The 15,276-nt window shown below is 40.6% G+C and overlaps 2 protein-coding genes across 6 annotated transcripts in view; one reads left to right on the top strand and one right to left on the bottom strand.

Moving 5' to 3' along the window:
- Window positions 1-15,276, top strand: part of LOC136864377 (BLOC-2 complex member HPS3) — a 360,759-nt gene that overhangs the window by 14,444 nt on the left and 331,039 nt on the right. Inside the window, exon 1 of one of the 5 annotated variants that reach the window (XM_068226260.1) lies at window positions 2,530-2,549. The exons of the other annotated variants lie outside the window; for them this stretch is intronic. The gene's annotated coding sequence lies outside the window, so the exon portion shown is untranslated. Of the gene's footprint in view, window positions 1-2,529; window positions 2,550-15,276 lie in introns of those variants that run through there. 5 annotated transcript variants of the gene reach the window in all.
- The window catches only part of LOC136864380 (ATP synthase mitochondrial F1 complex assembly factor 1), a 198,789-nt gene that overhangs the window by 158,955 nt on the left and 24,558 nt on the right, over window positions 1-15,276 (bottom strand). The window lies entirely within an intron of this gene.

Raw genomic sequence — 15,276 nt, 5'->3', positions numbered from 1 at the left:
TAAATTGAAACTTTCAAAATAACACAGTTATTTAATTAAGGGAGATTTGAATTAAATTTGATGATTACAATAGCAGAAGTCTCTGTTCTTTTTAGCCAGCTCATGGTCACATGATCTTCTTTGTGTATATACAAAAGAGATAACCAATTCCATCTTTCCTGTGCTGTCATATTCTGCAAATAACATTTTAAATACTTCAGGCATAAAAAAGAGTTTTCTGGTGTGGTAGTGTTACTTGTAAGACAGCAAATAGTTTCAGAACGTCCAAACTGGATGTATTGGTGGGAAAATATCACTGTTGGCAGAAATGAAGTCTAGTGGTTCAGGATGATTTCTCTTCCACATTTTGAGTTCACTGCAAAATACTATTTTACCCACGTTGATATCACCTGGCCATTGAGTGTGGCATCAACAGCAATATTTATTTCATTATAGAATGCCTTAACAATTGATTGAGGAAGAATTATTTCCATGTTCTTCAGAATATATTTGTGTTGCAGAAATCGATGAATGGGAAGAACATTGATTTCCTGTAATTCTCCTCCAGGTCATTATTCTCGGTTATCTCAGTGTATTTGTTGACAACTTTCTCAGAAATCTCCAGCTTATCAACTCCAATTTGTTTTGCACTTTCTTCAGATTGCAAGAAAATTTAATTGAACTTTTATTTCATGTCTGTTGGTTCCTCTTTAAGATCATCACACACATTAATACAAGTCTTCATATCTACCTGTTTTGACTGAAGAACTGTGAAAGTCCAAGGGACAAACTGAAAAGGTGATTAACAATAACCATTGATAGGCCTACTATAAAATCAGAATGAATTGAAGCTGCAAATGAAAATGCCTTGCTTGATGTTTCAGAATCTACAAAGTTCTGAATTTCTTGAAGTGAATGAACAATGACATCACGCAGCTCTGAAAAGAAAAAGAAAAAACAGGGCAATAGCATTCAAGTGTTCAACCCGGCATGTCTTGCAGAATTTGAGTTATCTTTTTCGATTAGCAGTAATAAAGAATTGTAGGAAGGGAGGGAAAAAGGAAACGAATAGTGTTTTGGGTAATTTGGGTAAAATCATAATAGATCCCAGGGAATCACTAGACAGGTGGAGGGAATATTTTGAAAATCTCAACGTAAAGGGAAATTTTCCTGGTGGCATCACGAACAACTGAGCTCATGGGGAGGAGGAAATTGACGTTGGTGAAATTACGCTTGAGGAAGTGGAAAGGATGGTAAATAAACTCCATTATCATAAAGCAGCAGCAATAGATTAACTTAGACCTGAATGAAGTATAGTGGGAAAGCAGGGATGAAATGGCTTCATAGAGTAGTAATATAAGCATGGATTGTTGGTAAGGTACCTTCAGATTGGACAAAAGTAGTAATTGCACCTGTAACTTTCCAGACGTCACAGTGTAATTGTGATAATTTTATTATGTTTAATTAATTCAAGTATGATATATTTTTACATCATGATATTTATCTTCGTATGTAATTTTATTATAATTCATGTCTGATCATTTGCTCACTATCATTTCATTACTTTATAACTACGACTTTTAAACGAGGGCTGAATATCCTTATATTAACATAGATTCTTGCAACATTAGTTTAAATTTAACTTGCAGTAAATTTTCCTCTATCTTGCCACATCACCGAGGAAGAAGGAATGACAAATTTAGACATCAAATTCTGGGAAAAGCGGGCACGTGTTCAAGCGTTGTAACCGCAGCTACTGTATTTCGAGCTGAGTAATTCAAACTGGTCACCGCCTACATTCTCAAAGGAGCGTCCCGTTGTCATAGATACTGAGTGAAATGGCAAATGGAAGAGCAGTTGATAGCATCGTTTGGATCCATCATCTTCAATTTTATGAGTGGGGAGAGACGTGTCACCTGATTGGACCACGTGTAGCAACCTGTAATTAGAGCCAGAAAGGTTATAAAAGGGCGTGCTGGAGCTCTTGGGGAGATTCTCTCTCTGCGACTTCAATTCTTTCGGCGACTTTGATTCTATTCTGTTCGATTCTGTCTTGTATTTTGCTTGACGTCTGAGGACTGGTCTTATGGTTGTTGTACCATAGTGGACTAGTATGATAGTTTATCACTTCTACATTCATTACTTCGTTACCACGACGTGGTACTTAGGAATTTCTGAATGATGGCTGTATAGCCACTCTCATCAGGAAGTACGAACAGCTCTGTATTAGACCAGTTTGTACCAGTCTAAGACAATAAGTAGCATTAAACTAGATAGAAATGAAACTTCGGTGCACATTTTCAGTAAAGTTGGAAGGATTGTTAATTGAGCATCCTCTCCACATAACCCAAGGAGGTTTTTCTAACTATGATTTAGGGCTCATCTCCAGTATATGGGATAGAGCATAATAGGGAGTGTTAGTATCGAAGCCATCTTCCAATTAGTGGTCGGTGCACTTGGCAAGGCAGGAATGGTACTTGGCGGCAGATGGAAAGACCTCAAAGACGACCGGCAGTTATCCAGCTACAAGGACGGAGGTGTTCTCAGGACAAGCAGAACAAGACTACATGGTGAGCAAGCGAGTTAAAAATATTGCAAGTTTTCGCGAAGTAGAGTCATTCAATTTTTTTGTTAAATTCAGTTCTCGTCAAACCATCGTCATTTATATTCAATATAATAAATAGTATTTTCCTAGTTCACTTTAATCAGTCTGCCTTAATTAGCCTCTTGATTCATATTCTACTGCTTAATGATTAGTGCACTATCACCCCATCCCTGGGATGAGAGTCCGAGCTTTATTATAAATTTTTGTTTTTAGGTTATAAACTTAAAGACTGGCGCCCTTAGCTTGGATAGTTGCATTTCTCATTCAATTGTTCTCCAAGAGGGGCACGTCACACACCTATCTATAAGCAAGGGAACAGGGAGGATTGCAACAACTAACAAGATATCACATTGATTAGTATACCAGGCAGAGTATTCACTGGCATCTTGGAAGGGAGGGTGCAAGCAGTGGTTGAGAGGAAGTTGGATGAAAACCAGTGTGGTTTCAGACCACAGTGGGGCTGTCAGGATCAGATTTTCAGTACAAGATATTAGAATTATTCCATATTGATTTAATGTGTCCTCCTATCCAATACATGCACATATGCATGAATAGGAGGACACATTAAATTTTCCTTTGTAAAGATTTTCAGTATGTGCCAGGTAATTGAAAAATGTTATGAGAGGAAAAGACAGTTATGCTTGTTTCGTAGATGTAGAGAAAGCATATGACAGGGTACCGAGGGAAAATATATTCGCCACGCTGGGGGACTATGGGATTAATGGTAGATTATTAAAATCATTTATGTTGACATTGGCATTTATGTTGACAATTGGGCTGCAGTGAAAATTGATGGTAGAATGAGTTCTTGGTTCAAGGTACTTACAGGGGTTAGACAAGGCTTTAATCTTTCACCTACCGAGCTCGATAGCTGCAGTCGCTTAAGTGCAGCCAGTATCCAGTAATCGGGAGATAGTGAGTTCGAGCCCCTCTGTCGGCAGCCCTGAAGATGGTTTTCCATGGTTTCCTATTTTCATACCAGGCAAATGCCGGGGCTGTACCTTAATTAAGGCCACGGCCGCTTCCTTCCAATTCCCAGGCCTTTCCTATCCCATCGTTGCTATAAGACCTATCTGTGTCGGTGCGACGTAAAGCAAATAGAAAAAAATCTTTCACCTTTATCGTTCATAGTTTACATGGATCACCCGCTGAAAGTCCGCCTCCGTAGCGTAACGGTTAGTGTTATTAGCTGCCGTCCTCGGGGGCCTGGGTTCAATTCCCGATACTGCCAGAAATTTAAGAATGGCAGGAGGGCTGGTATGTGGTTGAAAGGGTACATGCAGCTCACCTCCAGTGGGGGTGTGCCTGAAAAGAGCTGCACCACCTCGGGATGAGGACACGAGTTTACTTTACTTTAGCCGCTGAAAGATAATAAAGTGGCAGGGAGGAATTCAGTCAGGTGGAAATGTAGTAAGCAGTCTGGCCTATGCTGATGACTTGGTCTTAATGGCAATTGTGCCGAAAGCCTGCAGTCTAATACAGGGTGATTAATTTGAAAGTACAGAGGGGAGTGCTGAGGATTAGGCGCAGTGGGAAGCAGAGACAGAGAGCGCAGTGCCCACCATGACAAGCAGGCATAGTCGGCTCAAAGAAGCGGCATGATTACGCCTATAGAAACTAAACGAAACTGAAGTCGCAGGCTACATAGATGCTCTGGACAAATAAATGAATAAATAAATAAATCAACTAGGAAACTAAACTGAATTTGCCAGTAATAAATAAATATATAAACAAATAAATAAATAAATAAATCAACTAGGAAGTTAAACTGAACTCACCAGTATTTACAGACGATGCTGAAAGTGATCTCCTTCAGCTGCAATGCAAGCGTTGCATCTTGTAATGAGATTCGAAACACAGTTTGTAGTTCATGGACACCGATAGAACGCACAATGTTCCTAATTTCAGTTTTTAATTCTTCTGCAGTTTGAGGATTATTCCTGTAAACTTTTCCTTTAAGATTTCCCCATAGATAAAAATCACATGTGCTTAAATTAGGTGAACGAGGGGGCCAAAAGCCTTTACTGATGATCTGATCATCATTGAACATTTCCCGTAACCGTTGCATAGAGCTACGCGCCGTATGGGCCGTTGCACTATCCTGCTGGAAATAGCCGTACCTTTTCTCTTCTTCAGTCAGTTCAGCAAAAAATGGTTCAAGAATGTTGTGAATATAACGGTCAGAAGTAATTGTTTCCTGAAAAATATCGGACCGATAATTCATCGGGCACTGATAGTGCACCACACACCCACCTTCACATCGTGCAGAGGTCTCGGTTGTAAAATGTGCGAGTTGTCTGTATCCCAGATTCTATTCTTCTGTGAATTGACATATCCACTCAAATGAAACCAGGCTTCGTCGCTCATAAAAAGAAAGTTTGGTTCCACAACACCGTCGTGGGCACTATTTATTAGTCAATTGCAAAATCGTATTCTTGCATTGAAATCTGTAGGCAGTATGTTATGGACTGAATGAGTCCGATAAGATCGTAAACGTAACAATTTTGTTGCATTACGTGCTGAAGAAGGTGAAATACCACTTTCCTGAGCTAATCTCTGAAGCGACTTATGTGGACTGACCTGGAGTCTTGCCTGTATATCTTTGTAACCTCTCTTGTGTGAGAGCTGTTCTCCTTCGCTTCTTTTTCTTATTGCTTACGGAACCAGTACTACGCCACTTGTAAACGAGCTGATGCAGGTAACGTTTTGATGGTACTGTCACACCGGGAAATTGTCTACGGAATTTTCAAAGGCACCTTTTAACTGGTTTCTTCTTCTTGTGCAAATAACACTCGACCAAAAATATTCTTTGCTCTATAGTGTATTTAACCATCATGATAATAACCTCACAACACACCTTAAAAGTCCAATATTTTCTAACTAACTGAGGGACAGAGTGCTAAACAGCTGTGTATTGCAGTGAACAATTCTTATCTCGCCGTGTTGACAGAAGCCATATGGCGCTCGCTCGGGACTTCCCACGGCATGCGAGAAGAAGTCGGAACACTTAAATTATTTTCCCTGTATTTTCTAACTTGAAAATAGGTGCAATGATTATGGTATGAAAATTAGCTTTTCGAAGACTAAATTGATGTCAGTAGGTAAGAAATTCAACAGATTTTAGTGTCAGATTGGTGATACAAAGCTGGAACAGATAGATAATTTCAAGCATTTAGGATGTATGTTCTCCCAGGATGGTAATATAGTAAGTGAGATTGAATCAAGGTTCAGTAAAGCTAATGCAGTGAGCTCGCAGTTGCGATCAACAGTATTCTGTAAGAAGGAAGTCAGCTCCCGAACGAAACTAGCTTTACATTGGTCTGTTTTCAGACCAACTTTGCTTTATGGGAGCAAAAGCTGGGTGGACTCAGGATATCTTATGCATAAGTTAGAAGTAACAGACATGAAAGTAGTGTGAATTATTGCTGGTACAAACAAGTGGGAACAATGACAGGAGGGTATTTGGAATGAGGAGATAAAGGCTAAGATATGAATGAACTCGACTGATGAAGCTGTACACATAAACCGGCTGCTGTGGTGGGGTTATGTGAGGCGAATGGAGGAGGATAGGTTACCTAGAAGAATAATGGACTCTGTTATGGAGGGTAAGAGAAGTAGAGAGAGATGAAGATGACGATGGTTAGACTCAGTTTCTAACGATTTAAAGATAAGAGGTATAGAACTAAATGAGGCCACAACACTAGTTGCAAACGGAGGATTGTGGCAACATTTAGTAAATTCACAGAGGCTTGCAGACTGAACACTGAAAGGCACTACGGTCTATAATGATGATGTATGTGCGTTTGTTTTTCGTTTAGCATATTCCTTACATTGCTCAGTGTGATTCTTTAATATAGTTTCTCTTTTAGGTGGTGCTCTGAAAAAATGTAAATATGCTGTTCATATTAGTCGCAGCATAAGAAAGTGATAAATGAAATGAATGGTTTGCTCAGTGCACATGCAATGCCTGAGAGTATTTATCCCTGTTTGACCAGCGCAGACATTAAATTGTCCCCTCATATTACTGGCTCCATTAAAATCCATACCTCTTAAATGGTTCAAATTTAGACCATAATTGTGCAGATTATTTATAAGAACATTGGCCATTGAAAAACCACGAGCATCATACCCAGGAACAAATTTAAGGAAATCTTCCCAAATGATGAAAGATTATTTCTGAATGTGTACATACGAATGCAGACCGAGAATTGTTCAATACCTGAAACATCTGCAGTTTCATCTGCTGGAACACTAAAATATGTTGGCCTCGATAGTTTTATTGACAATATTGTTGGTAATATGTTCGCATGCTTTAATAATTTCATTTTTTATCCTTGGACTCTCATAAGTTGGATTAGCATCACGATGTGTAAGATGTTATTTTAGCTCACTGCCACCGGCGTCAGTTCAAAAACGCAAATATGCTCTAAAATTTTCATCATGCGAACGTTGATTTCTTTCCAGAGGAATTCGACCGTATTCTCTATGATCTTCTCTGCCACAAAGGAGTACAGTTTTGAAAATTGAGTTATTTTCTTCCATTTTTCCTCTATTTTACCTTTCTGCCTCTGTCTTCTTGGTTAATAACACAACTAGATTTTTCTTCAGTAACAGGGATAGGGCCGATGACCTCGATGTTAGGCCCCTTTAAACTACAGGCATCATCATCATCATCATCATAACAGGATAACATTTTGAGCAATAATACAGGATTTTTTGTGATATTCCTTATTTTTGTGGTTTCTAAACTCATCTTTGGCATTCCTCCCTTTGTTAAATGGAGATTTCTAACCAGAGAATTATGTTGAACATGACTGCCTTTTCCTGTTCCAAAAGCAGAAGAAAATTATGAAAATGTTACTCAGTATTTACAAAAGGCTCCTGATTTTGCATCTGAACAGCCCAACCATCGAAACTTATGTAGCCTGTTCCATTGGAATTTTAAATTCCTCCCTCATCCTGGGAGGGAACTGTGTTTCCTTCAAGTATTTAATAACATATCACTAGAAGATCCTTCACCTGCATTGTCTTTATTTAGATTCTATTTCTTCAGTAAGAAGCAGTTGTCTAATTTCATTATGTTGTGAAAAAAGAAAAATCACGTCACTATCACCACATGCACTAACATATTACATCAGCAACAATTACTTATTTCCACAGAAACCGACATTACTAGTTTACTTCACAAGGCATACTGTCTGGTTTCTCACCCTCCCTATCTGAATTTCTGAACTAGTCACATCACAAATATTTTACTTGTTCATGTCATCGATTGTTCACATCTAAGGTCATCGGCCTGATTTTTCACAAAGCCCTATGCTGTTGGTCATTCACTTTCCGGGTAAATTGTACCCGTATCCTTTTTCCATATGTCCACACTTCCTCTCACTCAAATCTTTGGCAGTAAAAGTAAGGGTAAAACCCATTCTTTTAAAAAACAAAAGAGAGTGCAGAGGTCTTATAAAACCCTTTTCATCTTTTGCTAATGATGTATGGGAATTACCTGCATACTGCGATGTCTTAACAATTGCAGAATTCAACACGGACTGAAGCACACTGTAATATTTATGAATGGAAGCATCAGCACGCTGTTGGCATATATGTAGTTTAAAAAAACAATGAACCACCTAAAATCTTAATTTGTGTGGTTGCCACCAATTCTAAACTTCAAAATTGGTGGTGGTGATGGTGGTGGTGGAGCAATTATGCTCCTCCGCATGTGCCCCTGCTGCCTAAATCTTGTTTTCACATCAAACCATTTTGTTCCTTCTGTCTTGGACTTTACAAGCACATATTTTGTAGAAAGCTTTCATCATTTGTTCTTCTGCTCTTGGCTACTTTTTTTTTTTTTTTTTTTTTTTTTTTTTTTGTCGGTGCATCCTAACCCAGTTGCTTTGGTATAATGCCATAGGCCTTCTCAATATCTATAAATATCATTAACAGTTCTTTCCTAACTTCATCTTTTCTCCATTATGTGCCTTAGTGTGAAGATCAGATCAAATGTTGATCTGTCTTTCCTAATGTCATATTGTTATTCTTCCACTTTCCTTTCTAATTTCATGTTCAGTCTTCCTTGTAATAACCACTCAAATATCTTGACAAAGTGCGTAATTAAAGTGATTCCTCTGTAGTTGTTACATTCTTTCTATCACCTTCCTTGAATAATGAAATTAGTAAACCATTACCCTAACCTTCTGGTACTACGTTTTCTTCTTCCATATCTCTCGAAATAATCTGTACAACCGCTGTACTCCTAGAGAGCCCAGTGCCTTTCTCATCTCTGTAACTACGTAATCTACTCCAAGTGCTTTGCCACACTTCATCTTCTATGTAGCTTTGTTTATTTCTGCCTTGGATATGTCTTGCTCTTCTTCAGCCATTGTTTATTCATGCTCCTTTTCAGCAGCCAGTTCTGTGAATCTAATATTCAGTAATTTTGAAGAATACTCTTTCTATGTGTGGAGTATATCATCTTCTTATGTCAAAATCTGCCCTTTTTTTATCTTCACAAATTTTGTATCCTCTCTTATTTTTATTCTGTTTGTTACCAGTCCAAACAACACCTTTTCAATTCCTTTAACATCCCTCTGCAAGGTTTCTATGAATTTTTTTACCAGTATCTCCTTCCTTTCTTCCTGCACAACCTCTTGGCCTCTTGGCATACTTTCTGGACTTCTTGACATCTTCAATTATTCTCTGTATTTCTGCTTCCTTTCCACTTCCTCCAAGCCATTTACTTCTGACTGTAACCCTTACCCTGTCATTCCACCAGGGTGTCTCGTTTTCCTTTTTAACCGATATGCTGCCACAGGTTTTTTATGAACATTTCATAAATCCATGTGTGAAATCTTCCATTTGTTTTCTGTACTGCTTAACTCTCCTTTGGGAATTAATTTTTCATATCTTCTTGAAATTTTTGTGACATTTTACTGACTTTGTAGTGTGTTATTAATTATTAGTAAATAAATGTCCGACTCGTTGGCTGAATGTTCAGCGTACTGGCCTTCGGTTCAGAGGGTCCCGGGTTCGATTCCCGGCCGGGTCGGGGATTTTAACCTTCATTGGTTAATTCCAATGGCTCGGGGACTGGGTGTTTGTGCTGTTCCCAACATCCCTGCAACTCACACACCACACATAACACTATCCTCCACCACAATAACACGCAGTTACCTACACATGGCAGATGCCGCCCACCCTCATCGGAGGGTCTGCCTTACAAGGGCTGCACTCGGCTAGAAATAGCCACACGAAATTATTATTATAGTAAATAAATTATAGAGAAACGCTACCAGACACGTATTTATTTATCTACCACCCTGCCATCACGTTACAACTGGTATCAGAAACTGGATCGGCTGTTGGTAGTAGTTTCATGTTATAGATTTTCTACCGAGTAGCAAAATGAATGCCGAACACCTTCAGGCTTTTCTCAGTAAGATCATAAGTGACTTCAAGAAGGAACTTAAAATAAAACTTGTATCTAGCTGGGACCAACTTGAAAGCAAACTCATATTTAACCAAGGCCAGCTTGAAAGTAAGATCACAAATTAACTTAAATCGGAATTAAGTGAACTAAAATTAAGCCAGGAGGAAGTCAAGTGCAAACTTAAATCAGAATTAAATTAACTTAAAAGTGGACTATTTAAATTAGAACAGGAAGTGTGCTCTTTCGAGGCAAAGATAAAAGAGTGACATTATACAGGACAAACTGGTAGCGAAGCAGTTTAAGGAAATACAGTACGTTGCGAAGTCAGGGGTTGGAGAACTGAGAGAGAAAACGAGTGCCCTGCCACTAGAAAGACAGCTGTGGAGACTTGTACCAAGCCTATCAACTGTGAGGGCAGTGTCACGAAGGCGAAAGTCCCACGCTACAGTGGAATCACTTCATGGAGGGCGTTCTGGACCCAGTTCATGACCGTCTGTGTACGTAACTGTAGGACGTCACAGGAGAAAGATTGACAGATGTTTCAGTGTCCACCAGCTGGCAGCTGCCTACTGAGCTCAGGAAGAGGATCCAGCACACCAACAAGACGCTGCAGGAATTTGCTGCGGAGGTAGAGCAGCTAGCCCACAGCACTTTCAGTGAGGATACGAGCCGTGAAGAGCGAGGACACACCACAGACCTGCCGTGTAACAGGAGAGCAATGCACGTCACCACCAAAACACTGAGGCCCTCGCAAAATCACTTGTTGGAACTACATTGAGTGCAGCCATCTGCAGATGAACTGGGTGTGGGAGAGCAGCCCCTGATCAGGGAAATGAGTAAGGGAAGGGCTCGTCGGTGCAGTCACAACTATACCTGCCGTCCACGTTAACTATTGTTACACCGGGCAAGTTGGCCATGTGGTTAGAGGCGCGCGGCTGTGAGCTTGCATCCGGGAGATAGTGGATTCAAATCCCACTGTCGGCAGTCCTGAAGATGGTTTTCCATGTTTTCCCATTTTCACACCAGGCAAATGCTGGGGCTGTACCTTAATTAAGGCCACGGCCGCTTCCTTCCAGCTCCTAGGCCTTTCCTATCCCGTCGTCCCCATAAGACGTATCTGTGTTGGTGCGACGTAGAACCACTAGCAAAAAAAAAAAAAAACTATGGTTACCGAACGGAGCGATGATGGCTTGATTGCCGACAGGTGGCTTGGGGATAGGCCATATTCTGTCACGATGGACCTGTGGGTGGTATTGACCATCGCCATGCCGGACATCACTGAGGGACAACCGCCCCTACATCCTGCGAACAGCTTCGGGCGACACCATTCAACCAAATGCTGGGACGACGATGCCTAAAAGTTTGGGCCTTCATCGCTGCCATCATGGACAAGGCCATCCTGGGCATAGAGGTGTTACCGGCATATGAGGCAACTGTCTACGTGGGGCGACGTGTGTTGTGGCTCGGCAGGCAGGAGATAATGCTCCAATGTCCAGGAACGCAACCCCGAGTAACGTGACTAATGCTTCACAGTGAAGAGTTGATACCATCCAACAGTGAGGTGATGGTGACGGGATGGCTAGAGGGATCCAACACAAGCAGACAGTGTGCTCAAGGAACCTGGATCAACGACCACCAGGACGCTCATCCTGGCACAAAGCTACTTGTAGATGTGTATACCGAATTCATCGTTGTGGGATCAGAGGTTACCCAGTGGGACTGAGCTTGGGACAAGCAGCCTTAACGGGGAGACAAGTGACAGGGTCCGTCGGCCATTTTGTTATAAGGCTTGGGAGGGGCAAGGCAGCCTGTCTCCAGTGATGGGCGACATCACCAAGTTGCGGTCTCCACTCCCACAGGCAACCAGTTAGATACAAGTCAGGCGCTCGTTGGCCAGCCCATCTACTGCAACCTTTATCATCACTACATGCTTCTGGTGGTATGAGAAACAACTAGAAAGATTAATCCAGAGTTTTCCATCTCCTGAGATTTCCAGCAGCATCTGCTCGTCCGAAGCATCTGGAAGGACCAGCCTCTCTTTAAAAGGGAAGGCGAACAAGCGTGAGATATTTCAGTGCAACAGGAAACTACCTCACTCCTCATTTCCCTAGTATGCTTCTTCAGTGATGCCTAGGCCATCTGTGACAGCTGATGGCGGAGCTGTTGAGGATCCAACCAGGCTTAGGGCTGAAGACTGAACATACAACATACAAGCTCAGTCAGGGGGCAACATGAATTCGGTGGAGTGCAATTGAGGACAGTGCTGTCAATACTGGATCAGCGTGCTGCAGTGTTGATGTAGACTGACGGGACAATGCAGATGAGCGACGGGGTAAAACAGAAGGAGACTGCCGTGTGTGTGTGTACCAACTCTGTAGCACGTACATACTTGTGTGACTCTGTAACATACACATAGTGTGGACTGTGCAGCTACTGAAGTTGTTCACTGAATTTATTTGTGAATTACCCTATGGTACAAGAGATAGTGTACAATGTGTGGGTATGTGAACTGTGTAATGTAACTGTTTTATCCCGTAAGTGTTAGACTGAAATATAAGTGGGACTGAAAAAAGAGAGAGAGAGTGTGTGTGTGTTTTTTTTTTAACTACTGCCCTGCCATCACATTACAGTATAAATGATATGACATAGGGATGATGTTATACTGTATAGAGTAATGAAGCAATGAAAATATTAATTTTAAAAAATGGTCTCTTCATTTCTTAAAAAAGAAAGATGATTCCTCATCGTTACAAAAATCGGGCCGAATGCTTTTATAGGACATTTATAGGAAAAAGAGCACATATACCAATGCCAGTAGTGATTTAGTTGGAAATTGTCATCTAATAGTTATTTCAAATGTTACACTGGGTCAGTAGCCAGCTGTTTGTTTTGTTGTGTAATACCAATACATGTCGGGCGCTCATTGACCAGTCCATGTACTACAACCCCTATCATTACTCCCTAATAATAAAAATAAGAATATTTGTTTTATACCAACTACTTTTAAGGTTTTTGGAGACTCCGAGGTGCAAGAGGTCTTTTATGTGCTGTTAAATCTACCAATACGAGGCTGGTCTACTTGAGTGCTTTTGAGTACTACAAGACTGAGCCAGGATTGAACCTGCCAACTTGATTGTGAATGCCAGCACTGAGCCACTCTGCCTGGCCATCCACTGCAAAAATGTCATTGTTAGATCTAAATGTCTAACCGTTTTATGCTCGTACTGTCCACCTAGCCCAAAGTTAAACTAGTCTTGTTTAGTAACCAGTTTGGAGGCCAATTGAATGCTCAAAAGATCCTGAAAAAGACAAAAGTCCAAGGCAGTGCACAGCCCTGTGGCTTGGGTTCCACTTAAAATAGAATGTCCTGTTGCGTGATCAAAATATTAAGAGTTATGTAAAACTATAAACTGGCTTGCATTCCTTTCTAAACTATGACTTGTAAGCATGGGTGATTAGAGTAAACAAAATAAATTTAACTTCATCCATGTAGTGATGGGATATTCGATTAATTTTTCTGAATCGATTCATTAGGGTTCATGGTGTGGGTTACTGTAGTCACGTCCTAGTTTATGAACCATGGGCAACAGCTGAGTGGCCTAGTAAGTGGTCCTGAGAATCGGGATACCAGTTGCTATGGAACGTGAGTGGCCATCGTGGACATATTCAGGGTCATGGCCCACCTTGTGCTCAGGCAGATATTGTTATATAATCCACCGTGGTCCCTAACCCGTTGGAGGAGAGATCGTCACTTGGACTATGTGTAAGTAAGGGTAGCATCATGCTTCACAGAATTTTCACCAAGCATGCTCTGAATGTATTAAGCAAGTCTCGGAGTATGGAGTCCCACTCCCATTTGAGAGGCGAGGGACTACTTGGAAACATATTGGCGAATGAAATGAGGATGAAGTTGACAAGTTTTGTGAAGCATTGAGTGACATTGTAGTCAGGGTCAACAGCAGGGATAGGATAGTTGCTAATGGGCGATTTCAATGCAATTGTTGGAAATAGAATTTAAGGATATGAAAGAGTGTTTAAAAAAAAAAAAAATTTCTTTGAATGCGGGAAGCCGGGTTGAGTGGCTCAGACGGTTAAGGCACTAGCCTTCTAACCCCAACTTGGCAGGTTCAATCCTAGCTCAGTCCGGTGGTATTTGAAGGTGTTCAAATACGACAACCCCGCGTCGGTAGATTTACTGGCACGTAAAAAGAACTCCTGAGGGACTAAATTCTGGCACCTCGGAGTGTCTGAAGACCGTAAAAGTAGTTAGTGGAGTAAAGCAAATAACTTTTTTATTATTATTATTATTATTATTATTATTATTATTATTATTATTATTATTATTAAATGCGAGAAGATGTGGAAGCGAATAGGAATGCAAAGCATTTGCTGGACTCGTATGCTAGTAATGGTCTACCAGTTATGAATACATTCTTTGAGCATAAGGCTATACACCACAGTACGTGGGAGGGTAGGGGCACCAGATCCATCATCATCATCAATGTTCCACTCCAGTCGCCCAGGTGTGGTTAATAGATCCATAATAGGCTATATTATAACCAACTTCAAATTTAGGGAAACTGTTTGTTAGGAATGTGTAGGTTTTCCTGGGATTTTTCGATGATACAGACCATTGTCAGATCTGTAGTGAACTAAGTATCTCTGGGTCTAGTAAAGAGAAAGTGAAATCTGTCTGCAGACAAATAAGGGTAGAAAATCTCCAGGACAAGAAATTAGACAGAAGTACATAGATACGATTAATGAAGAGTTGTACACAGTGGACAGTAAGCAGTTTCAGGATATAGAAAGAGAATGGGTGGCATACAGAGATGCTGTTATAGAAACAGGTAGGGAATGCCTAGGAACAACTGTGTGTAAAGATGGGAGAAAACAAAACTCTTGGTGGAATGATGAAGTGAGAGAAGCTTGCAAATGTAAAAAGAATGTAATGGCTCCAAACAAGGACTGGCGTAGACAGGGAATTGTACGTAGATGAAAGAAACAGAGCAAAAGAAATAGTTGTTGAATCAAAAAAGAAGTCATGGGAAGATTTTGGTAATAACTTGGAAAGGCTTAGGTCAAACAGCAAAGAAACCTTTCTGGACAGTAACAAAGAATACTAAAAAGGGAGGGAAAAAGGAAAGGAATAGTGTTTTTGGTAATTCAGGTGAACTCATAATAGATCCCAAGGAATCACTGGCCAGGTGGAAGGAGTATTTTGAAAATCCTCTCAACCTAAAAGGATTTCTTCCTGGTGGCGTCGCAA

The sequence above is a fragment of the Anabrus simplex genome, chromosome 2, assembly GCF_040414725.1.
Source record: "Anabrus simplex isolate iqAnaSimp1 chromosome 2, ASM4041472v1, whole genome shotgun sequence".
Lineage (NCBI taxonomy): Eukaryota > Metazoa > Arthropoda > Insecta > Orthoptera > Tettigoniidae > Anabrus > Anabrus simplex.
This window is presented reverse-complemented; position numbering and strand designations above follow the sequence as displayed.